Source organism: Bidens hawaiensis, unplaced genomic scaffold (assembly GCF_021521415.1).
Source record: "Bidens hawaiensis isolate Kalapana, Puna unplaced genomic scaffold, B.hawaiensis_p1.1 tig00019809_1, whole genome shotgun sequence".
NCBI lineage: Eukaryota > Viridiplantae > Streptophyta > Magnoliopsida > Asterales > Asteraceae > Bidens > Bidens hawaiensis.
Window position 1 is genome coordinate 3,225 of NW_027493011.1, and position 27,390 is coordinate 30,614.

Sequence of the window (27,390 nt, forward strand, 5' to 3'; positions counted from 1 at the left end):
GCTGGGTAAGTTTGTTGAACCTCGCAACCTTGACCACCGCCTTGTTTGGGGAATCTGTCACTCCGTCGTTTGTTCTTTCCACAAACTATATAAGAATTAAAGCTCTGATACCACTTGATGCAAACATGAGAGTACATTCAAATGGATTAATCAAGAAAATTTCAATCAAATATTTGAACTGAATGACTCAGCCAGCAAGCTTAAAGCTTTGCAATTGTTTATCAAATATATATATACAAAAAATTGGAAAATGCCATAGAATGATAGAATAGTAACCACAAAAAGTGTTTCACTTAGGTCACTTATGCAAAATTTCTCAAATCGGGTCACTAACTCTTCAAATCGAGTCTCACCGATGTTTTTGTACGCCAAGAAAGCAATGGGTGGTATGATGTGGGTGTCAGGATTTTCAATATATGTAGTTAAATTTTAAAATAAATAAAAATGTTAAGAATATTAAATTTTAAAAATAAAAAATATGTTGGACTCGGTCTGCCCAAGAGACATATTAAATTGATGTGGCTAGTACGTTATGATCCAAGTCGGGTCATACCCAATAACAAGCTAGACAAACACCGATAATATTCGTTTCATATATGATGTGATCATAACAAATGAATATTAACACTTGAGTTATTTGGAAGGGGTTTCTAAATAAAATATACTTGTGTAATAAACAAATCATATGGATGATTTATGTTTTTATGAAAGAACATTACATAGTGTTATTTAAGTTGGTTAAATAACAATATGTGAATAATAATAACCAAGCATGTCTCTTAACATATAATAGGTTTTTATAAGTTATAAGTTATAAACTTATAAAAGTATATATGTATGGATATATATATATATATATATATATATATGTTTAAAGTTTTATAAAAAGAAAAGGATAATAACTCTTTCAAATGTAATATTATTATATGTTTGAGTGTTGACATGCAAGGTGAGTGGAGACATGCAATGGTTATTATTGGTGGAGAGAAAGATGCCTTTAAATAAAACCAAGTCTTTCTCTTTCATTCTTTCATAACACACATAATTTCCAAGTAAACTTTTCTCTCTTCCTCTCTTGGGTATTTTCATCCAACATAAGAAAAGAAGAAGAAAATTTCAAGTGCAAATCCTAGCTAGAAGTGGTGTGTTGTTGAAGCTTGGGGTATGCTAGCTTGAGGAGCTTCAATATTCAAGTTCTTACCTTTCAATCATCATCTCTTTTCACCCGGTTTTGTCATATTGAAAGGTAGTAGTAACATGCATAGACTTATAGTGACATGCATGTATTTGATAGTGTGTAATTCGTATTTGGATCCGGGTTTGGGTTTTGCATGTTTAAAATTGGTTTTATACATATCATATTAACAAGATTTAAAACTTTATTATCCGCTGCGTTTTTGGTAAAATAGGGATTTTATCACTTTAATAATCTTGTTAAAACTCAACAATGGCATCAAGAGCCGCTTATACGAATGCATGCTTCATTAGACCCAAAATTTTTCGGGTTTATGGTGGGTTTTCACCATTTGGCCGAAACTTTTTGGGGTTTTGGTTACCCCATGGTTTTTTCAAGGTTATACTTTACATGCATGTGACAATCTTGAAAAACCAAGTCATTTGGATGATTGTTTAGTTTGTTTGGACAAAACCCGAAACTTTCGGTTTGCTTAAGCTTTGGCCGAAAGTTTTGAGGCAAAAAAGGGGAACCATTTTGGTCTTGTATTATTGCATATTTGGATGTGTAATAGATGTTCATAACTTAGCCATGGCCTTGTGTTTGGTTGAATGATTGTGTTGGCTGTTTGTTCATTCGATTTGGTTGTAATATTTATTTGGGTTTTGTAATCTATTTATTCATTCATATGGCTTGTAATAATAAGTAGATTAGATGTATTTCTTTTACTAGAAAAATGTATTAGGATATATTTTGTAAAAGAAGATGCATGGATGGAAGCCCAAATAAAATGATGAAGACCACAACACCGGGGAGTAAAACACTTGGAGCATATGGATGCGGAATCAAGTGGGAGTTCACCGACACAAGTGCATGTTCTTTTGGGTCCCTTAGGAGAGACTTTTTGACACACTTGTCTTCGGTCAACAAGTGTGGTCAATATTAGGAGGCTATGGTTATGAACTTGTGGTTGTGTATATTTTTATGCTTGCATGGTTGATTTACTTATTATTTGCAATATGGTTTGCTTAACAACTTAAAATCAACTAGCATAAAATTGGTTCCTTAGAAATCGTTCGGTAATAAAAATTGGTTTTATTAATAACTAATGATTTCATAATAAAAATGGGTTTTATTAATTGGAACTTTGAAAATGGGTTTTTCAACTAAGTACCATACATTTGAATGCATGCAAATGAAAGGTACAATAAATAGTTTTTCCAATCTAGAATTTAGAAAACTAAAATCCCTTTTTAAAAACAAGTTAAACACCATCCTTTTATACGACACGGTAAATCACTTGTAGACTTGAAAGTGAGTTAGGATCACCTAAGCACTTTTAAGAAAACTTGTGATCTTAAGGTGATTTTACAAGTACTTTTGGCATTAGGATCACCTAACCACTTGTATGAGTAAACTCACACGTGTGTATAAGTAGGACGACTTGATTTGAAACCATGACTATAGGATCACCTTAACATGACGTTCAAAGGTGTTGATGGGATTTAACATACCAACTAAACATATGATGTTTAACCGATCCATAAAACTAGAAGTTGCAAAGGGTTGCAATTGTCAAACATTGACCTACAGTTAATTCGAATAGTAGGATAAAGGTCACCTAACTACTATTTAAATGAAACGTTGGGGTTCTAGATTTTAATCAATAATTGTCTTGGAGACATTTAAAGGGTATTAAAGATTAAATTTTATTAATATCGAAAATGCTAATTTGAACTTTGTTAAAATTCTTTTAGATGGCCGCAAACAACACACCGAACGCAATTATCCCACACGTGCATAATCTATCACTAAGATCCATTCTGATAATGATCGTCTAAACTTTAACAACTTCATGGATTGGTATCGAAACTTGAGAATTGTTCTCAAGCAAGAAAAGAAGTCTTATATTTTAGACGATCCTATTCCCGATGAACCCGATGTCAATAACTTGGATGCCTATGCGGATTGGTTAAAATACACCAAGGATTCGGTGCAAGTTTCTTGCCTCATGTTGGGAACAATGATTCCCGAGATCCAAAAGGATTTCGAGAATCATGGGGCATATGACATGATAACCCAACTTAAGGAAATGTTCCTTACTCAAGCTCGGATTGAGCGATACGAAACGGTTCGAGCGCTTCATGCATGTCACATGGAAGAAACCCAATCTGTTTCATCTTATGTACTTAAGATGAAGAGCCACATTGATCGGCTTGAACGGCTTAACTGTCCCGTCTCAAAAGAGTTAGCCACGGATTTAATCCTAAATGGCTTAACTAAAAGGTTTGAGACATTCTTCATGAACTACAACATGAATGGATGGGACAAAAGCATTGGTGAGCTTCACGCAATGCTTAAGACGGCCGAGGCCGGCATGGGTAAAAGATTTTACCCGTTCTTGCGATCAATGAGGGTGGCTCAAAGAAAAGGAATCACCCGGAACCAAAAGCAAAGGTTGCCGTTGGTAAGGGGCAAGTCAAGAAGGGGTTCAAGGGAAAGGCAAAGGCGGAGCCAAAGCCAAAGAAGCTAAAGGTTAGCGCTGAGGATCCGTGCTTTGGTTGTGGTGAGATAGGTCATTGGATGAGAAACTGACCGACCTATCTCAAGGAGTTGAAAGCTAAGAGGGATGCGGGGCAAACCTCAGGTACAACTTTCATGATTCACATTAATCTTAATATTATTTCTTCTAACACATGGGTATTGGATACCGGATGTGGAACTCACATATGCAATTCATTGTAGGGGTTCAAAAGAAGAAATGAGGTGAAGAAAAGGAGATATAAGTCTCTCATGGGCAATGGAGCAAAGGTTGACGTCCAAGCCCGAGGAGATTATGTTTTAAAGCTTCCAAATGGTTTGGAAATTGTTTTGAAAAACATTTTATATTCCCCTAGTTTGACTAGGAATATTATCTCTGTTTCTGTATTAAGACAATCTGGTTATGACTTTAAGTTTGTTGATAATGGTATTTATGTTTTCATGGATAATGTCTTTTATTTTAAAGCGATGCCGTTTTATGGCATTTATGAATTAATTCATGATGACTCATACATTGATAACTCGTTGTACCAAGCTAACACCAAAAGAGTCAAAATGATCTGAGTAATACTTTTCTTTGGCATTGTCGTCTTGGTCACATAAACAAGAATCGTATTCATACACTTCGAAAGAATAGTCTTTTGAAATCAAATGTTTGATTCATTTGATGAATGTGAATCTTGTTTATTGGGAAAGATGACCAAGAACCCTTTAATGGAACAAATGAAAGGGCGAAAGACTTATTAGGTATCATACATTCGGATGTATGTGGACTTTTTAGGACAATAACAAGAAATGGTGAAAGATACTTCATTACCTTTACCGACGATTATAGTCGCTATGGGTATGTGTTATTGTTAAGACACAAAAATGAGGCCTTTGAAATGTCAAAGTCTTCCAAAATGAAGTACAAAATCAACTCAACAAAACAATCAAAGTACTACGTTCTGATAGAGGAGGTGAATACCTCAATGATGCGTTTCTAGAACATCTTAGGAGTTGTGGGATTGTCTCACAACTTACTCCACCTGGAACACCACAACATAATGGTGTGTCCGAAAGGAGGAATCGAACTTTATTGGACATGGTTCGATCCATGATGGCTAGATGCTCATTACCTCTATCATTTTGGGGTTTCGCTGTGATCTCTGTTGCCGTATTTTAAATATGGCACCAACCAAGAAAGTGGATTGGGCACCTTTTTGAAATATGGCATGGAAAGGCTCCAAAATTTTCATATTTAAAGTATGGGGTTGTGAGGCTTATGTTAAGATCTACACCCCTGACAAACTTGAATGTCGATCCACTAAGTGTATATTTGTAGGATATCCCACGGATTCGATAGGATATTATTTCTACAATCCAAGTGAGCATAAAGTGTTTATAGCTCGAAAGGCTAAGTTCTTGGAAAGAAGGTTCCTTATGGAAGGAACTGATAGAACTGTAGAACTCGAAGAGGATCGAGAACTACAAGCCGATACACGTTTGGTTGACACTAGCAATCAACAAGAGGTTGTTGAGGATGATCAAATGGTTGATCAAAACACACAAAACATTCGCAAATCTGGTAGAGTTAGCACCCTACCTGAGAGATATGGATTTTTCATGGATGGATGCTACATGGTTGATTCGGATGAACCCACCCACATACCGAGATGCAATGTCGCAATCTGATTGTGACAAATGGCTAGAAGCCATGAATGTTGAGATGCAATCCATGCATGACAATCAAGTATGGGACTTGGTTGCTCCACCTCTAAATTCCAAGCTGGTTGGAAGTAAGTGGGTTTTCAAGAAGAAAACTGATATGCATGGAAACTTGGATACTTATAAAGCTAGACTTGTAGCAAAGGGTTTTCACTCAAACTCAAGGGTTGATTATGATGAAACTTTCTCGCCCGTGGAGATGCTAAAGTCTATAAGGATGTTGTTTGCCATAGCCGCATATTATGACTATGAGATATGGCAAATGGATGTCAAAACTGCTTTTCTAAATGGGCATCTTAATGAAGATGTTTATATGGTTCAGCCTGAAGGTTTTGTCGATCCCAACAACATCCTAACAAAGTATGCAAGTTGAAGAAATCAATCTATGGATTGAAACAAGCATCCAGAAGTTGGAATCACCGTTTTGATGATGAAGTTAAGAAATTTGGATTCATCAAAAACGCTGATGAAGCTTGTGTGTATAAGAAAGCTAGTGGGAGCATCATAACCTTTCTGGTATTATATGTCGATGACATATTACTGTTTGGAAATGACATTCCAACCTTGGAAGGTGTGAAAGCCTGGCTTGGAAGCTGTTTTCCATAAAGGATCTTGGTGAAGCCGCCTATATTCTGGGAATAAGAATCTATAGGGATAGATCAAGGCGGTTGATAGATTTGAATCAAAGTGCATACATTGACAAGATCTTGAAAAGGTTCAAGATGGAAAACTCTAAGAAAGGTTTGGTACCTATTCAAAGAGGAACGATGTTGAGTGCTTCTCAATGTCCAAGCTCAAAGGATGAGCAAGACAAAGTGAGTGGTATCCCATATGCATCTGCTATAGGATCCATCATGTATGCCATGATTTGCACTAGACCGGATGTGTCATGCGCCTTGAGCATGACAAGTCGATACCAACAAAATCCGGGAACTAGCCATTGGATGGCTGTTAAGAGCATATTGAAATACCTTAGAAGGACTAAGGATATGTTTCTAATATATGGCTCTGGTGAGGAGGAACTCGTTGTAAAGGGTTACACTGATGCGAGTTTCCAAACTGATCGAGATGATTCTCGATCACAATCGGGATACGTTTTCGTTCTCAATGGTGGTGCTGTCTCATGGAAGAGTGCAAAACAAGACGTGGTAGCTTTATCCACCACTGAATCTGAATACATCGCCGCCTCCCTGGCAACTCAAGAAGCTTCATGGATTAGAAAGTTCATTGCCGATCTAGGAGTGGTTCGTACCATTCAGGACCCTCTAGAGATTTTTTGTGACAACGAGGGTGCGATTGCTCAAATCAAGGAACCCCGCGCACATCAAAAGACTAGGCACATTGAGCGGAGATTCAACTACATAAGGGATGAAGTTGAAAAGGGAAAGATATGTATTCGCAAAGTTCACACTGATCAAAACATTGCGGACCCACTCACGAAACTCCTTGAAAGGCCGAAGCATGAGAGTCATACTTGCGCCTTAGGACTTCGATATTCTAGTGATTGGATTTGATCAAAATTTGTATTTGGATATTGAAACAATTTTATTTTAACTCAATCATATGGTTTTGGTTATGGTCATGTTCTTGAGTTATGTTCCATTTTAGTATGTTTAAATCCGTGAATAATTTGAATTATTCTAAACGTCCGTAGTCGTTCATATTTGTGGGAACAAATGTGAAAGTAAGACTATTATGAACTTGGATTGGTAGATATTCATGAGGTATGAATATAACAAAGGGTTGCTGCCAAGGTTCATAGATATTTATGGGATAAATATTGGACTGACCCGCTCTCAATTTTACTGCATGGAATCCTTGGGATTTGTGATCATAAGTAAATTTGAGTAAAGGCGAACTTCATAGTATCCTCCGACCTGAGATACATATTGGGTCTTGATATTCATCGACTATTATGCTTTGACTTAGTTCTTCGCTGCTCTGAAATATGTCAGTACATAAGGCTAAGCTCAAGTATAGTACAAGGTGATAGTGAGAGACGTATGTAGTCAATATGGGATTTGTCCCTCTTATTCATTGAGAGTTAAATGTCTAAGGCCTGACAAGTTAAATCAACAGAGAATGATCACTCTGTGTCTCTGGATTTAACATGACATTTGTGGCAAAAGGATAAATGATAGTTTCACCTAAATCATTTTCAAGTATGGGACTTGAAAGGGATGATGTTATTGAATGGCACTTCGTCATACGTATTAGGGGTAGTAAACCGTAGTTAGGCGGTATTTGCTACTTGCATCAATCTTCTATGTATCTTGTGCAAGTGGGAGATTGTTGGACTCGGTCTGCCCAAGAGACATATTAAATTGATGTGGCTAGTACGTTATGATCCAAGTCGGGTCATACCCAATAACAAGCTAGACAAACACCAATAATATTCGTTCATATATGATGTGATCATAACAAATGAATATTAACACTTGAGTTATTTGGAAAGGGGTTTCTAAATAAAATGTACTTGTGTAATAAACAAATCATATGGATGATTTATGTTTTATGAAAGAACATTACATAGTGTTATTTAAGTTGGTTAAATAACAATATGTGAATAATAATAACCAAGCATGTCTCTTAACATATAATAGGTTTTATAAGTTATAAGTTATAAACTTATAAAAGTATATATGTATGGATATATATATAATATATATATATATGTTTAAAGTTTTATAAAAGAAAAGGATAATAACTCTTTCAAATGTAATATTATTATATGTTTGAGTGTTGACATGCAAGGTGAGTGGAGACATGCAATGGTTATTATTGGTGGAGAGAAAGATGCCTTTAAATAAAACCAAGTCTTTCTCTTTCATTCTTTCATAACACACATAATTTCCAAGTAAACTTTTCCCTCTTCCTCTCTTGGGTATTTTCATCCAACATAAAAAAAGAAGAAGAAAATTTCAAGTGCAAATCCTAGCTAGAAGTGGTGTGTTGTTGAAGCTTGGGGTATGCTAGCTTGAGGAGCTTCCATATTCAAGTTCTTACCATTCAATCATCATCTCTTTCACCCGGTTTTGTCATATTGAAATGTAGTAGTAACATGCATGGACTTATAGTGACATGCATGTATTTGATAGTGTGTAATTCGTATTTGGATCCGGGTTTGGGTTTTGCATGTTTAAAATTGGTTTTATACATATCATATTAACAAGATTTAAAACTTTTATATCCCCTGCGTTTTTGGTAAAATAGGGATTTTATCACTTTGATAATCTTGTTAAAACTCAACAAAATAAAAAATAAAATTTCATGTCACCACTCAACGTCAACATTAAAAGAAAGATAAAAGATTTCCATAGTGAAACAAAAAGAAAAATACTAAAAATTCATGTTAAAACCTTTAATTTAATAAAATAAAAAAGTTGAGTGACTTAACGCGAACACTTTTCAATTTGAGTGACCTTATCAAACTGTACAACCAAACCTTACTCATACTAAACAACCAAAATGATAAACTTGGAAACAAGATAAACATAAAACACTAAGGTAGCGTTTGGTATGTATGAATGATAGTGTAGGTCCTAAAGACAGGATCAAACAACAATGTTCTTGGATCAATCTAACTCGTGAGCTAGCGGAAATCACTCACCAACAAACCTAGATATCGGATCTTGTTGTGTTTGGTTTACTAAAAAGGAAAAAGAGAGAGTGGGAGAGTTGGCGGAAATCACTCATCGCTACCACCACTGTCGTTGCCTGACCACCCACCACAACCTGACCACCACCACCACCGTCGCTGCCATCCTACTATCGCCATCACTACCAATTCTACCACTGCGTGACCCCCCACCCCTCACCACCACTACAACCACCGCCCCTTCCGGCTAACCGCCACCACCACCACCACCATCGCCACCACTGTCACCATTTTAGTCGCCGAAGCTATCACCACCTTCGCCATCACAGTTTTTTTATTTTGGTAAAAAAGTGTTTTTATTATTTCTCTTTCATTCTTACAATTTTTTTGGATACCAACAACGTAAAATAATAATTCATTTCATTCCAATAGAATAATTATGCAAGACAAATGAATGTTAATGATTTATTCATTCATTTGTCCATTTCATTTCTTCTCTCATTCCATTCTCCCTTCATTCTATTACCTCCAACCAAACATACTTTAGGATTTATCAAAGGAAAGAAGAGACAGGATTAAATATCTTTACTTCTTTTGGCCTCTCTTCCCGGTCTCGACTCTTCCGTTAGCCCACACAACGACACTTCAAGCCCAACTTTGTTTCCCCAGCACAAATTGCCTGCTATTTTAATCCATGGACCAAACGTCCCATTATAATGAATCATCACATGGAAGCCCATGGATGCTCCGCTTAAGTTGAAATTAATAACCAAACCTAATGAAACTGTTACTAATAGTTTTATTCTACTGTTTGGGCTTACGGATCGCTGTATAAACATAAAACAAAAATGGTAACAAATTTAAAGCCTTAAACCGTTTATAGAAATCAAAATATACGGTAAACTATGACATTAGGGATTTGTTATAATTGGTAATGTCTTGTCTAGCAAGTTAGGTTAGTCTATATAAACCGAGCTATGGTTAGACATTATAGAGTGTGAACAAGATGTAACAGAGTTAGGGTTCATCAAGAGTCAAAACGAATTAGGGTTTGAGAGTTGTAATCAGTTTTTTGATTAAGATGTTTTGATTAATATAAATGAGAGTTATTCGTTTAGTTCGTGTTTGAATATCGATCGAGACTTGAATTGGTATCAGAGCGATTACGCTCTTGGTGTTTATTGATCAAAGTCATGATTGATAAGGAGAAGGCTGAAGACTTGAGACATCGATCAAAGTCGTGATCGGTAAGGAGGGTTCGGTAGAGTCGGTGATCAAAATGTAGACTGAAACAACAACTGGTTGTTAGTGTAGCGGAAACTCCGAAACATCAGGTTTTCGCTCCAGGTGTTGCAAATCGAGTCAGACTAAGGGTTGTTAGGGTTTGGTACAGCAGCGGGGTAAGGAGCGTGATCACGGCAACAATCGTGTCTGGTACGGGCTTTTGTTTTGGTCGTATTCATATAATTCAAGAAAAAAAGGTGATCATTGGTTGTTTAGAGAAAAAGTCAAAAGAAATATATTATATTTGATTATTAAGATCCATTCCTCGGGGGTTTTGAAACATGGTTTTAAGAAAACATTCATGTTTGGTGAATATAGTGGAGTTTTGTCGATCATAGATTTGTGAGACACTAAGCAGATTGTGGTTAAGCTGTTCCACAAGATTGACATCATCAAACGTCAGGATTTCGTTTAATACTCTTCCTCTCTTTGTGATTTTTCCTCCCATGTCACCAGCAAATAAAATGTGTCCACCATCGAACGGTTAAACGTCAAACAGTAAGGACTCGTCTCCCATCATGTGTCGGGTGCACCCATAATCTAACTACCAAATACTGTTGACAGTCCTTCTTGACTGACCCTAGACACATTACCAACTAATTAGACACGGGTTCCTAAGACTTAGTTGTCTCGAGAAAATCAACCACAAAGTAACCAAATTTTATTTTATTTTCTAGAATTATGAAGTGTTGAGGAGTGTCAGAATCAGAAGCAGTCTTTAAAAACCCATGCAGATGCATGCTTTCTGCTTTTATAAGACCTTTTGGACTGTCTTCTTCTAATTTTAAAACAAAATCCTCGGATCTTTTAATCTTTGGACTTCTTTTCACATTTCTTTTTGGTAGGTTCTTTGACTTTTTAGTCATAGAACCCCTTTTGATCTTTCCTTTTTGGTTATCCAAAAAGGTTTTTTGGTTTTCACATTGTTTATGGATCTCACATCCATTTCACTGGCAGAACAATCAGATTGATCAGTTCTTGTTCTTGAGCTAAGTGCAGGTTTAAAACGGAATTGATTAACCGATTCTTCATTTCCTTATGTTGCTTATGCAAGTTCTTGCAATGTCTTGCAAGGTGAGATGGGTTACCACAAACAAACAACACTTTCTTCTAGAGTCCTTTTAGAACTCATCAGAACTATGATATACACGGTGTGGTGAAAAAGGTGATGCTTGTAAAGGAACATTAAGGTCATCTGATATGTAACCTCTGTCATAAAAAACATATGAGTAATATAAATCAACATAATTTTGTTGATAAGGACCAGAGTAGTTGTTATCAAAATTATTGTATAGTTGAGGATTGTTCCATTGGCTGGTGTTTTGTGAAAAAGAGTCTCTATGAGGTGGAATATATTTACTCGATGTACTTGTTTTCTTATTTCAAAAACATTTCTTGTGTTAGAAGTTCCTCAAATTTGCAATCTATTGATGAACAACTTGTTATGTTAGATTCATCAACCACGTTAGTACTCATATTACATTTAACGAAAGTTTCATCATAAATAGTCTCACAATAACTATCAGAAACAAAACTATCATTTCATTCAAAGCATTTTGAGAAGTGCCAACATCAACACTCTCACATATTACATGATCATTCAAAATAATTTTCACCGTATATTATTACAGATAGAGTTATCAAATGATTGTTTTAGATTCATGTTGAAATCAAAAAGTGAATTTAAAACTCTTTTCTCTCCATAACCCATGTCCTTTACCACACATTCACTTTCTTCTACACGACCTGCTGAAGAAGATAAACTACCATTAGAACTAGCTGATGAAGGCATGGGATCAACAGTTTTGCAGTCAGGTGGAATAAATGTTTTGGGTTTTGGCATATAACCAATACCATAGACCATTTAATCCTCAAGTGGGGTATTGAAACCAAAATGAGATAGGCTAGTATAATTCTCATCAAATGGAGGTAGAATAGTTGTATTATTATAGCCTAAGCTTGTCTTTTGCTTCACCCCAATTTGCGCCCCAATAATCTCATTCAGTTTATCATAGGCTAACTCAAATCTTTCTACAACTATCTTTCTTTTAGCTAAGCTAATTCTAGGTTTTCAATTTTAGTATTTAATTCTGCGACATGTCTTTTATGAAACTCGGATAGTTTGTTAGTCTGAAATAATTTCTCATTTAGTTTAACCATATCATTATTGTGAGTTTTAATCCTAGTGGTAAAAATCTTTTCAGCCTTCTTGTAATCATCATTCTGACATCTAATGCTTAGATTTTCATCTATCAAGGCAGCATTATGAGCCATATAGTTCTCAATTTTATCAATACAAGATTGAGATCATAGTTTGTGTACCTTAGGAATGTCAGAGACGGTGTGGTATACCTCAGCAGCAAAACTTGAAGAGGGTTTTTTTCATCCACAAATGCCATCCCAGCAAAGGTTAAAGGATTTATCAGCTCAACAAATTGGTCATCTTCCCAAGATGGCTTGGTTCTTTTAGCTGATAAAGTGATCATGGCCTTTGAGTTGGACCCAGATTTCCCTTTCGATGAGTTTCCTTGGCCAATCCGTAGAACTCTTGGTTTAGAGAAGGAGCTCTGATAAGGCATTTTATCACTTCTTCTCCCACCTTCGCTATCAGACACTTCAGTGATCTTGATGTCATTTGCAGCCCTGGATGGATTTTTGCATTCCCTTGTGAAGTGCGCAGTCTCATTGCAGTTGTAGAATCGAATTGTATCCTTGTCAAACCCAATTCCATTTCCGTCCGTTTCTCTGAAGTTGTTTTTGCCATATTTCTTCATGAAATTTAAGGCTCGGTGAATAGCCATGGCCATTTGATATATGATGTCCATATTTTTGAGATCCTTCTTGTTGATCTCGGGAATGTCTCATTGTTGAAATTATGTAGGTAGCAATTTTCCTTGCATTAACTCCTCATGGCTTTCCATAAAAGCATGAAATAGAGCCATATGTGAATCATCAGTTTGAGAAGTTGAGTGGGATGGGCTGCTTGTGGGTTTCTTAATTCCATGAGCCTTCAAGGCTTGCTCAACGACTTATCAAATACTTATTGAAAGGAACTTGAACTGGATGGTGCTTGTGGACTAGCAACAATCTTGAATGCTGTGTTCTGAGTTGGTTGAGTGAAAACATCTTAACCCCATCAACTGCATGAACTGTGGGATGTGCATGGCTGAGAAAACTTGCACTGACTCCAGACCCAGTAGAAATTTCATCATGATTCAGGGAACTTACGTGGTTACCCAATTTGATTTTATCATCCATTTCAAATGACTTGATGGTGGATGTCAGATCAGAAAGAGAAGTGATTTGAAGGTTCGTTGTTCTCTTGATTGTGATCACACTACTGTCTAGGTGTACGATAAGGAGTTCAACAACTTGTCATTGATTTCATGCACTCTTCATCTTGGTGATCAATGTTTCAAACCTATGAATAAGATTTCCAACGGTTTGTCCTTGCGCGTGGTTAAACATATTGAATTCACCTTTCAACATGATTTTCTTGTTGTTCCTCATTTCTAAATTTCCTTCAAATTTGTTGACCAAAGCATCCCATAAGCCTTCGGCAGTGGCGTGTTCCCTCAGAGTTTGATCAATTTCTAGTGAGAGACACACACTAAGAACACCATAGGCCTTTTGATCATCACTCAACATTTTCTTATCTTCATCATTATAGGCTGACATGGGCTTGGGAACGGGTCCATCAGCAGTGTTAGTTATAGGAGTATAAGGACCAGAATCAATAGCTCCAAGAATAGCATAATCAGTTATTCTTATATAGTTCTTGAAACATCATTTGCATTCTTTAAATTTATTGTCCCACTTAAGCAGTTTAGGAGGTTTATTTGTTGTCCCGGCCTCATTTTCAAAGATTATAAAGCTCTTTTATCTATTCAGTCTCAGAAGTCATTATGCAAAACAAGTATTAAGTCCAAAAAGGTCACAGACCGTTTCTGTGGAAAATCCTAAGTTCAAACCAATCAAATCTGAAGGGATTTGAATCGAATTGATATAAACGAAATGAATTGGATTGCAACCGAATAGAACTAAAATTTTAATTGAATCAAGTTTTTGAAATCTCGAATCGAATAGAATTCGATTTGAATGGTTTGAGAAATTCGATTCGAATGGTTTCTTAAATTCGATTCGAATGGTTTATGGTATTCGATTCGAATAGTTTATGATATTCGATTCGAATAGTTAGATGAGGTTCAAATGGTTGCAAATTCGATTAAATCTGTTTTCATGAAAGGTACGTCTTGTACTTTATCACGTCTTTTCACACATTTCCACTTTAGGAAACTCGAATGAAAGTCTCTAACACTTTGTAGATCTAAGAACCACCCAGTTTAAAGATTTTAATCACATAAATCATGAACTTTAACAACTTTAACACCTCAAGAACACACAAACAACCACTTTCACAAACCCGAAGCAAAGAACATTGTTCCTTCAAGCTTGCAAATTCACTAAAAACAACAAAAAAAACCCGTAGACCCACTTAAACTCTTGAATACAGGTTTTCAACACACAAACAAGACCAAAATCTAAGGTTGTGACCAAGATCCACAACTGGCAGAGCCGAAAGCTCTGATACCAATTGTAGGTCCTATAGATGGATCTCACAATAAACAACTAGTGTTCTTGGATCAATCTCACAAGTAGCTATAGGAAATCAATAGTTGAAAACCAAGATCTCGGATCTTTGTTTGGTTGGTTATTTCCCGAAGTGGAAAGTTAGATTGGGAGTGGAGAGAGTATGTGAATGGATAAGATTTGCAAAAAGGTTATGTTTGCATAAGAAGCATATACTATTTACAGTGTATGTTCTCATGCATCATTCTTTGTTATTTATGCCCAATGGGCTTTTGTTTATAAGGCCTTGGGCCCAAGCATACGAAGAATAAACCGACAAGCTAACTTTAAAATACAACATAAATAGAACGACTAAATACAAAAAGACTAATATACAAACAAGGCCCTACAATTGAGAAGTCACTCAAGTAAATATAGAAAATCTGTTGTGAATGTTCTTAACGCTATTTCACTTATAAGATACAAGTTCTATGGCCTTTTACTTGAATTGTAATATTGTTTCATCGTTCTTTTAATGTACGGATTCCGTGGTCTTTTGTGTCACACCCCAACCTACGGCGGAAATGCCGGGGCGTAACTGATTGCTCACAGCTTTTCAAAGGTTACTATCATGCATTATTAAAATGACAATATCTATTGATTAAATTAAGTTTTCGAATAAATCAAATACAAAAAAATACATAATCCATAATCATACAACATTACAACTTATATCACAAATGATCTTGATTAATTATTTTCTAACTTAAATTCTCCATTAAGTCTTCACCAACCTACATTAACTTTCTATGATAATCTACATATGCGTATAAAATAGAATTTTTTCAACAACACATGTTGAGTGAGCAACACACCAGTTTAAATGTACATATAGTATATATATAAAAATAAGTATTCCAACAAGTCATATGAGAATAACAAATTAACCAAATGAGCAAGTATAACTGAGATGTCGAGAAGCACAAAGGCTATAACGACTGGCGTATGATCATACTATTATGTGATTATGCTGGACCTCTCCGAATGCGGAAGCATATAAAGCAAGTAAGCACATAAACAAGTAAGGTATAAGTTGTTAACACATAAGACAATAGTTGCAGTTTTGAGTATAAGTATATATGAGAAATATATTTACGCATATGTCCCCAAAAACGTGGAAAAAATGGTAAAATGGGAGAATGTGGTACTCACCTTAACAATTAAGCAAAGCGGGAAAGAATACGACAAGAGGCTATGAATTACGCTCTTCGAGAATTACCGACAAGAATCCTACTTACAACAATTGGGGAAGTAATTAGGGAGTATAACAAAGCTAAAACTAGATAGTGGTTCGGGATTTGATATTGAGTGAAATCCTACAAAACCTTTTTGTTTCATTAATTAAATGTCAATTTTATTAGCAATGTTTTATAGTAATAATCATGATTTAATTACGTAAAATACTTAACAAAAAATACTTAAACAAATATTTATAAAACTTTATAGATTATAAAGAGAGATTTGTTTTTAAATGATTATTTTAACTAAAAATATGTTTTAATGTATTTAAATTTATATTATTAATAAAGATTTATTTTTAAGTAAATATTGAAAATAATAGTTAATAAATAATAAATAATAAGACTTGCATAAAATATGATTTTTATAAAATACTTGAATTATATATTTAATACGTGAATTAACAAGGTTATAATATGTATTTTAAATTAATCCTTAAAAATATCCTTATTACAAAAATATTCATAAAATATTAACCATTTATCAATTATATATATATATATATATATATATATATATATATATATATTTGAACCTTTTTCTATATATGGGGAGGGTTATCCTAAAAATAAGTAGTTTCCAAGAAAGACTAAGAATATATTATAGTCATTGGATCATATCAATCAATGGTTGAGATTTAACATTACCAAAAACCGCCATAGTTTCCTAGAATTACTCTTTCACCATTATAACCGACATAGTTTCCTAGAATTATTCTTTCACCATAGATTTTAATGCCAAATGTCAAAATTCTATTGGTTCTTACCATTCTTAGGAAACAACTTCTTTTTATTTGAACCTTTCTCTCTCTCTCTCTGTATATATATATATATATATATATATATATATATATATAGGGGAGGGTTATACTAAAAGAAGTAGTTTCCTAGGAAAACTATGAATAAATCATATCCATTGTATCATGTTAATCAATGGTTGAGATTTAAAATTACCAAAAACCGACATAGTTTCCTATAATTACTCTTTCACCACTATAACCGACATAGTTTCTTAGAACTGTTCTTTCACCATATGTCGTAATGCCACTTGTCAAAAATCTATTGGTTCTTACCATTCTTAGGAAACTCTTTCTTTTTTATTTCAACCTTTTTCTATATATATACACACACACACACATACATACATACATATACGATTTTTAACCAAAGTTCGGAAACGCAGTTGGTTAATATATATTGGTTCGACGAAAATATTGATTATTTATGATTTTTTTAACATTTATAATATAATTTTATGTATTAAAAGAGTTTATATGATTAAATTTGAGTTTTAAAAAATAAAAACCAAGAATATCGGCTGCCGGGACTCGAACCCGCGTCGGTAGCCGGTACACTAGACACCATACATAAACAAACAACCAACTGAGCTATCTATATAATTGATTAGATTATAAGAATTAAAATTTATAACCGAACAGTCGCAGACCAACTGATTATATGAACAAATCCAATCGGCCAATCCGTTAAGCGTTTGGCCGATTAGACTTAGGTTTATTATAAAACACTGAAAGACGATCCAAAAAATATACTTAATTACCTATAACGATGTGTTAGGTATCAAAATAGTAGAAGGACTGGATTGTAATAGTCGAATAGTATAGGGTGTCATTGGTTAGTTGTTAACCTAGTTGTACTTAAGCAAAAAGAACGTGATCTTATGGATATCGATGAATTGAGATTACTCTTCTTCTCTTTATCGATCTTTTGCTTGATTACCGAGTTGTTCGTAACAATGGTATCAAAGCTTCCTTTCCTCTCGATCGTGGGTTAGAGTTAGGGCAACAACAAATTTCTACATCAATAATCAAAATTAGGGCAAGAAACGGGTTGGCCATCAACTCGGGTAATTCAGAGTAGCATTCAACAATCAAGAAATCATCGGAACAACATGGAAATAGCTTTGGAAAAGATTATGTCAATAAGGCAAGAAGGTACGGTTAGTGAGTATTGTGATGAATTCCAATTTCTGTTTGATCAAGTCAAAAACACTAAAGGAATTAATGAAGATTATGAAACATATCTCTTCATTTTCGGCCTTAAACCAGAAATTTGCGATACTCTTATGAGGTATCACAATATGCCCGAAGGTTTAAAGTTAGAGCGTGCGTTTTCTTTGGCTAGATTACAAGATATGTTTCTAAATGGGGTTTCAATTCATGGGTCAATTCAAGGAACATCATCTGATCTTGAGGTAATCACTTGTGCTTTACAACAAAAAAGCAGTTATGTTACATCTAGTGTTAGTAAAAAGGGTTTTGAATCACCATATTTGTCTCAATTTACAAAGATTGAGACTGCACCCAAGGTGTTTGATGAAATGCCTGGGTATGTTAGTAGTGAAATAAACGAAGTTTCGGGTGATGATTCAAGAAAGAGTTCAAAAGAAATTAAAAATGAAGCTTCACTTATGGCATCTAATGATATATTTGATATCGAGGCTCCATTAGTTAAGCTAAAAACTGCTATGACAACGGAGGATCAAATAAATGGGTTGGAGGATAATATGAGCACTGAATGTGATCAGTACAACCGTAGAATTATAATAGATAATATGGGTTATGCTGAATTTTTTAATACTACCAAGACATGTGAAAATAGTTCCTTAAATGAAGAAGTTAAAGAGATTAGGATAGATATTTCAACAACTGAAAAGGAGGTCACAACATGGAGTGCGACAAAACGTCATGAAGTTATTAAAAAGGGTGTCGCTGATTGGTTCGAATTTTTGGCATTCAAGTTTAGAAATGAAAGTGGGAAGACTTGGTGGATTAAATGGAAATGGAAAAGCAATATAATTGGTGACAACAAAAATCTTAATGTTGGACTTTCTAATGGAGTTTTATATAGCATGTTCGGAATGGGAAAGTTTTATGGATTTTTGGATAATGACTTTGATGTGTATAATAGAAATGGCCATACCAAATTGTATATGGGTGTTGCTTATGGAGGAACAAGTGGGTTGATACAGGCAACAACTACTTATTTGGAGTTTTGTTTGCCCATGAGACTGTTATCTGCTCTTTGCTATGATGAACAACTTGTGTTTTATTTGATACATGCAGAATTGACAATGGGAACCACTAATTTTGTTGCGGTTAGTTTTAATCTTCATAAATTCAAGGCTGTCACAATTGAATTGTTAAATGAAGGGGATGAGAATACTAATAGTGTGTAACTAATTGGTCTGACCATTATATCAGTTGATGCAATACCTGATCTAGTCACATGTTTAAATAAGCTAGGCATAAGGTGGACTACTTTGTCTATTTGGTTGTGTTGTATCCAAATTAATAAACCCAAACAGTTGATTCTCATCATGATTATGAATGGAAGTTGTTTAAAAAGTGAAGTAAGTGTATACTTGTGGCATAAATGGAGATCTAAATCAGATTCCTATACAACGTTGTTCCCAATCCCATCTAATAAACATGTTGTAAATAGTGCAGTGGTGGCATGTACAGTTATGCAGTTTAAGAATGCAGTGGTGGCTGGTATGGTTATGTGGTTCAATATTGCAGTGGTGGAAGATACGGTTGTACATGTTGCTTCACACAGATCCCATGTACACAAGTTTGGATATCTTCCAAGGTGGAAAGCATTTGATGTTGATAAAATAAGAGTTTTGATTATGGAGCTAAATTCCATCCGATATGTAAAAAGTAGAAACTTGGAATGGTACTTTTTAATTGTCTTTGACAATAAAGTTGGAAATGGATTGACAACAAAACATGCTATTGTGAAAGGTTATCGGAAGAACAATAGAAAGGACCAAGTGGTTTACCATAAGTCTCAACAGGTTGAGAGGAAGAAAATCTTGCAGACTCCAAAAAGATTATTAAAACAGGCATGTCAAGTGGCCATGTTAGGCTACCAAAATTCTGATGAAAATGGATGTCTTTATGGTGCACTAGGGGGGTTTTGTACTATACATCTTTCATGGAAGAATTTTTCTAAGGAGTGGCATGTAGGATGGAAAATGGGATATAAACTTTTTACCAACATATTAGTATCTCATTGGAGAGGAGTAAGGAAGAAAAAGTGGGACAAAAAGAACCAGGAAGAATTTATAAGCAGATATTTAGATCAAACCGGAGTTTGCTACTGTTCTATCCAAGCTTTAGGTATGTGATGTAGATGTCGTGCTCTAATCAAAAACAAGTATTTATAAGACTTAAATACCTATAACTAGTATGGGTAAGTAAGGTCGTCTCCACAGGGAATCAGTAGAAAGTGCAAGTAAAGTTCATAATTATTAATTGAGTAATTAAGGTGGACAGACGATGTCAAGCGGTTTATAAAGATGATTATTATAACACACAATTACTTGGAAAAGTTTGTAAACAATTAGGAGAGAAAGATTCACTTCAGGTTTTGGTAAAGTGATAACCGACTAATCACAGATTCTTTAATATTAATTGCGCAGTAATTACTAAACCTAACAGTTGGGTTGTGAGGACAAATGATACCCTAACCGAATTGTTGACACAACTGAACTCCGGTTTACCCAATTACCAGTTTAATGAATGAAAACCAATTTTAAGAAATGACTAACGATTATTGGTTCAATGACATAAGAGCTAACCCTACATGTGATGAACACAACCAGATAAGTGATGCAAAGTTTGATAATCAAAATCATAAACTGTTTAAACAATCAATTCATAATGTAAAACAAGATCAAAAACAATCAATCAAGTTCATACTCATTCAAAACATAGAATCTGATCAAAGTTAGTTTACACAAAACCCTAGCCTAAAGTGAATACAATGGTTTAGCCTGACATCGGCATCACAAAGGATTCGCTTATCTGATGAGAGGATGAAAGCATGCGATGAACGGACGAACCGGAAGCTTCGGATGGTGGAAAATAGTCATAGGGATTGTACTTGGTTGGAGGAATGAAGGATATCTCGAATGGGGGCTGAAAACTGATTATATCAAAGTTAGGGTTATTTTTCCCGTCAGGAGGATCTTAGCGCGTCGCTAACATCCCAGGGGTGCGATTTTCGCGCCGCGCTAAAGACTCAAAATTCTGATGATCTTAGAGATACGCTAACATCACCATCAGGACCCTTTAGCACCGCGCTAAAGGCGTCTGACATAATTTTCTTTATTTTCTTCATTTATTTTGCATAGGAAAGCGTGTCAATCGTCATGAGTCTTCTACATCTTCGTTCCAAGCCCGTAATTCATCCCGATAAGCGTCCTTAACGTCAAGTATCCTAAAACACATAAATACGCTTGAAGTACCAAAGTTCACATCATATTTAAACTAAAATTAAACAAATAATATAATAATATACACGACTTTTGCTCGACCATCAGTATGCAAAACGGTTCAAGTGAGTCACCTTTAGCTGGCATATTTTTTTTGGTTATTGATGTTGGTGGTTATGGAAAAGCACTTACTTATGGAGAAAAAGAGAAAGCAACAAGAAGAATTAGTTTTAAACTCTTTGACTATCGACTACCATTATTGGGTCAGGTGAGGGTTAAAGGAGCAATAAATATGTTGGAGTATTTGTACAATGACAGGGAAAGACATGAGGGCGAACTTAGTTCTATGAAAGTGTTTCAAGATGCAATTGAAACAGTGAAGGTCCCATTCATTGACAAATATGGGTTGCAATGGATGATAAACTACACATTGTTTTCACAATTTGGTTTTGATACTTTTGATTAGCAATTTTTTTATTATTTTTTTTAATTTTTGGGGACAAAAAATCTTTTTAAGGGGGGAGTAATGTTAGGTATCAAAATAGTAGAAGGACTGGATTGTAATAGTCGAATAGTATAGGGTGTCATTGGTTAGTTGTTAACCTAGTTGTACTTAAGCAGAAAGAACCTGAACTTATGGATATCAATGAATTGAGATTACTCTTCTTCTCTTAGTTTCTTCTTCTCTTTATAGATCTTTTGCTTGATTACCGAATTGTTCGTAACACGATGAATATACACTGGTTAATTATAACGAAGAACGGCCGGCCACAGGTTGATCAAGAACAGGTATCCAACAGCAACTATAATATAATCGGTTATGGGGTTTTGATTCGCGGCCTATTGGTGATTGTGAGAGCATGTTTAATTGAGTTATGATGATTGATAGATGGTATCTTGACTAACGGGTTACGACGATGCGTTCGTATAAGCAAAGAAAATTAAGTACGATCTAATTACCAAATTTCAAGTGTCGGCAAGGTCGATTATAGAATGTATAAGTGTATAACAATAAGCATTGACTAATTTCCATGTTTTAGACGAAAATTACGCTTCAAGAAACATAAACGGGTCACATGGATGCGGGTCTTGGTAAACGGGTATATGGGTTTCCTGTTTTATAATATAATACTATCCCATATTTTACAAACTAGTCCCTATACTATGGAAATGGATACATAATAGAGTTAAATTTTAGATTTGTTCATAAATGCATTTTTTTCAAAGTTATATATATATATATATATATATATATATATATATTAAATAAACAAATAAATCATAATCACTCGATAAACACGAAAATTTCAATTGATAAAAAATTTCCTGAACATAAAAGCGGGTCGGTTATGATTAATGAATATATAAACTTAGAATCCGAGTTGTTACATTTGTGTAAAGTTTAATACTGTTTTCTCATCGTCTTTGTAGTTTATATCGAACGCCTGGTTAAATTTTGTAGAAAATTAAATGATGTAAGTAGTTTTATTAAAATAATTTCGATATGACTATACAAAAACTAGTTTGGTCTAATAATAAAAATTTATGTCTGATAGTTAAATTATTGTAGATTTTATTCTCACTCGAGACATCACATGTGATGTTATATGTGAAAAAAAACATTAAATTTAAAAGAAAAAGGATACAACTATGAAATATTAAATGTTGTTTGTTATTATTGCTAGCTTTTGATTAATAAGCTTAATAAAAGTTAACTACAAATAGTATGTCTATATGAAGTTATTTTTGAAGGTATATATCTATAATATATATAAACGAAAACATAATAATCATACGTGTCGTGATATGGTCGATCTTTTTTTTTGAGTCATCAGATTTGCTTGATTTTTAAATGGAGGTTTCTTATGCATTTGATCCGAATTCACAGGTATGGGTCTTACCAAACCCAGATATTCCTTAAACAGGTTATAACATCTCATTAAATTAAAAATTATTCCCACCAAATTATTGATGTGAAAATCCTATAGAATAGGATATACTAAAATTTATTATATGATTTATTTAAATATTATTTATAATTAAGGGACAATTTTATAGTAAAAAAATAAGCGGGGTCTCGGGTCTTATCAAACCCAGATAACTTTTAAACCGGGCTATAACATCTTTGTTATTTGTGAAACATTTTTATCATCAAACTCTAAGTATATTATTAATTTCATTACAATAAATAAAATTAAACCCTAAAAAGTATATAAATATTCAAAACGAGTAATGTAAAACAGCCCCCGTAATACGGGGGATAAAAACTAGTTTAATATATATTTGGATTAACATAATCTATTTAAAAATAATAATACATACATATCGTATACTTTAAAAGTTAACTATTTTAATATCCTTTAGTGTAAAATAGAAATATACATTAGGGATAATTTCTAACTTTATTATAAAAATGTCTAATTGCATATATCAAATTAATTACATACATGAGTACATGACATCATTGGATGCCTATAAAATGTTGAATGTATATGGCTTCCTCCTTGCAAGAACTTAATTAGCATACGAGATCGACAAGATGACTATCATCTTGCCACCTCCTTTCGCCACAAGTTTCCGTTGCCGGTCCTCTTACACCACCACTCCTCTTCCACCATCACCACCGCTTAACCGTGGACTCTTTCATTTCTTTGTAGACATCGACTTATTCTCAGGCCTTTTCTTTGCATTGTTTTTAGTTATATTAAATTTCATTTTTTTGAACCTCCTTGTCTCATTTTTAAATATCAGTTCTATTAAACCATGGATTAATCTTTAGTTTGTTAGTTTAACTTTTTGTTACAATTTTGTAGGTGATATAAAATTTGCCAATATACGATGCCAAGCCAACAACAAAGGTATTCATTCTGCATTCACACGTTAATTAATATCAGTTAGTTAACGATGTTGTTTAATGGGAAAATTACCCAAATGAATATTTGACCGATCAAAACGAACATTGTCTTTTTAATTTTTAAAAGTAAACATGGGCTAAAGGCCCGTTATCTTTGGACACCGAGTATATCATACACTGGCCACGTTAAGATGCTCAGCTCATGCCAAGTGGCATATTCGGCAGAGTACGATGGTGGTCCGGTGGAGACATTTAAAGGAAACCCTTTAACAACAGAAACCATAATCAAGAAAAATATATGAAATTAAAACCGTAACCAAAAAAGCTTGTAATCGAAACCATAATCAAGAAACATTTGGAATAGAAACCATAACTGAAACAACACTGCACATCAAGGCTGTAAATTGAGGCAACCAGCAATTGAGCAATGTTAACCCGGTGATTGCTCTAAGATTAAAATATCAAATTAGATTTGGGTGAGATTTTCCATGGGGTGTGCAGGTGCACTACAACAAAGCGATTTTCCATTTGGTGACAAGCAACAAACCATTGCGGATACTTCTATAACTGAACATCAAGAGGTACTCTTTCTGATCCTGAATTTTTCTAGTTACCAACATGACATGGGTGAGTTTAAGCCTAATCACAAAAGTGTGTTGGATTTATTATAGTGTTTTTAAAACCAGATCGGTCTGCAGAATCTATTTCTATTTGAATTAGTCGTTATATGAAATTGTCGAACCACTAAACCGGATTGGAAGGTCGAACCTGATTTTAAAACCTTTCTTCATATATATATTTTTTCTTGTTTCAAACTCTTAGGCAACAGTAATCACAGAGGGATAATGGAATGATTTATTGTAATGGAATGAAAAATCAGTGTTTGGTTGCTCAGTGGAATGGAATATATATCATTCATTACAAATGGAATATCATTTCATCAAAACAATTTATTCTCACCCCCCTTCGTTTTTTTCATTTCATTCCTCCTTCCTTCACCCTACTTTCTCACCAGCACCACCACCTAACTACAACCACCACCATAACTACCATAGCCAACACCACCATCTAACCGCCACCACCACTGTCGCCATCTCCACCACCACCGCCCCCGCCAACACCACCACCGCCTTACCACTGGTGCTACCACAGCCACCATTGTCACCGCCGCAACCGTTGTCACCGTAACCATTGTCATCGTCGTTGCCTGACCATTACCGCCAGCACCACTGTCGCTGCCTGACCACCACCACCTGACCGCCACCATTGTCGCCACCACCCTACCATCGCCATCACTACCAATGCTACCACCCCACCCATCCCACCACCACCACCACCACCACCACACAACCACCTCCCTTGCCGCTTGACCGCCACTACCACTACTGTCGCCATCGCCACCAACATTTTTGTCGTCAGAGCTACCACTACCGTCGCCATTGCGTTTTTTTTTTTTTTTTTTTTTTTTGTAAAAAAATTAATTATAAGATAAGAGGTGTTTTTATTATTTCTATATCATTCTTACAATTTTTTGGATTCCAGGCAACATTAACTAATAATTCATTTCATTCTCATAGGTTAACCAAACAAGACAAAGAAATGGTAATGATTCATTTCATTCCCTTGTTCATATCATTCCTTCTCTCATTTCATTCTCCCTTCATTCCATAAAACTTAATAAATATTAATATTACCATCCGCACAAAAAGATAAAGTGATTTCTTACTTTATTATAAACTAGTATTTTTACCCGGCGCGTTGCGTCTGGTAGTTGCGATCGCTTTCTATACATGTCGCGTTGTAGTGGTGCACTAATGTGGATTCAGTTGGTATAAGCTAAGTTCATTATAATATTGACACTAAAGTAAAATATTTAAGTAGCGGCACTCGTATAGTGTATTATAAAATATTTAAGAGGAATTTTATTTGGTCAGTAAAACACAGACGTTGAATCTCGGACGTTGGTAAAACCAAAGTATTATCAGTCTCTAGCATCGCATAGGTGATTAGGTAAAACCTGAATGTCGGTAAACCTGAGCTCATACACTTAGTGTTGTGGTGATGAGTCGACACGAATTTGATCGATTTTAATTACGTATGTTACCATACAGAAATTAAAAAAAAAAAACATAAAAATGACTTGGTCCATTGATATTGTGCCACTTGGTTCAATAAGAACTCAAGCGACACCAAACTTTGATTTTATTATACAGTAATAATAATAATTAGTTATATATTTGTATATTTTTACAATTCAAAATACTTTATTACGTCTTTTGATTTTTGATGATCAACCCGGTTAATGAATGAATCGGTCATTTGTTGTTCAAGGAAAAAAATATATGTTAATAGTTGCATTCACTTCATTTTGGTTTGATTTATAACATCTTTCTTTTTACTAACAAGATCAAGGAGTATGTCGAAGCAATTAAATCAATTGTTGGTTCACTCGATGATGGTGCAATAACTCCCTCAGCTTACGATACAGCTTGGGTTGCACTCATAGAAGATGTTAATGGACAAAGTGGTGGCCCTCAGTTCCCATCAAGTTTACAATGGGTTGTTAACCATCATCTTCCGGATGGCTCATGGGGCGAACCCTTGATGTTTTCGGCTTTTAATAGGCTTCTCAACACATTGGCTTGTGTTATCACACTAACTTCTTGGAACATTCATCCTAACAAATGCAAAAAGGGTAAAACCCTAACCCCCTTGATCTTAATTTTCATATGATTTACAGCGTCTTATGGTTAGTTTCCTTTTGTTTTTATTAAATTACATTTACCAGAGAATTTTGTTAATTTTCTTTATTTACACAAATTGACTATAAAAACATGTGCAATAAGCAATTACGTTACGTATTCACGTTGTAGTGTAACAGCTCGTTACTTATGTTTCAATAGAATTGAATGGCATTTCGTAGTTACAATCAAGTTTAACAAAATCAATCTGAATTTTGTTTATTGAGCCCCAAATTAAGGGTATTGCTAAACGTACCCTCTCCTCTGTATTTTTACTAAATATACTCTCACCTTAAAGTTTCATATTAATACAATTAAAACCTTTTTAGTTTAATTTTTGCCATTTTATTAAATTTTACTAACATTAGTTTAAAAAACAATTTTT

General features: G+C 34.6%; 1 pseudogene; it reads left to right on the plus strand.

Annotated features, from left to right (window-relative positions):
- The first annotated feature begins 24,752 nt into the window (after nucleotides 1-24,752).
- On the plus strand, nucleotides 24,753-26,997 carry LOC143559326 (copal-8-ol diphosphate hydratase, chloroplastic pseudogene; annotated as a pseudogene).
- The last annotated feature ends 393 nt before the right edge of the window (nucleotides 26,998-27,390 follow it).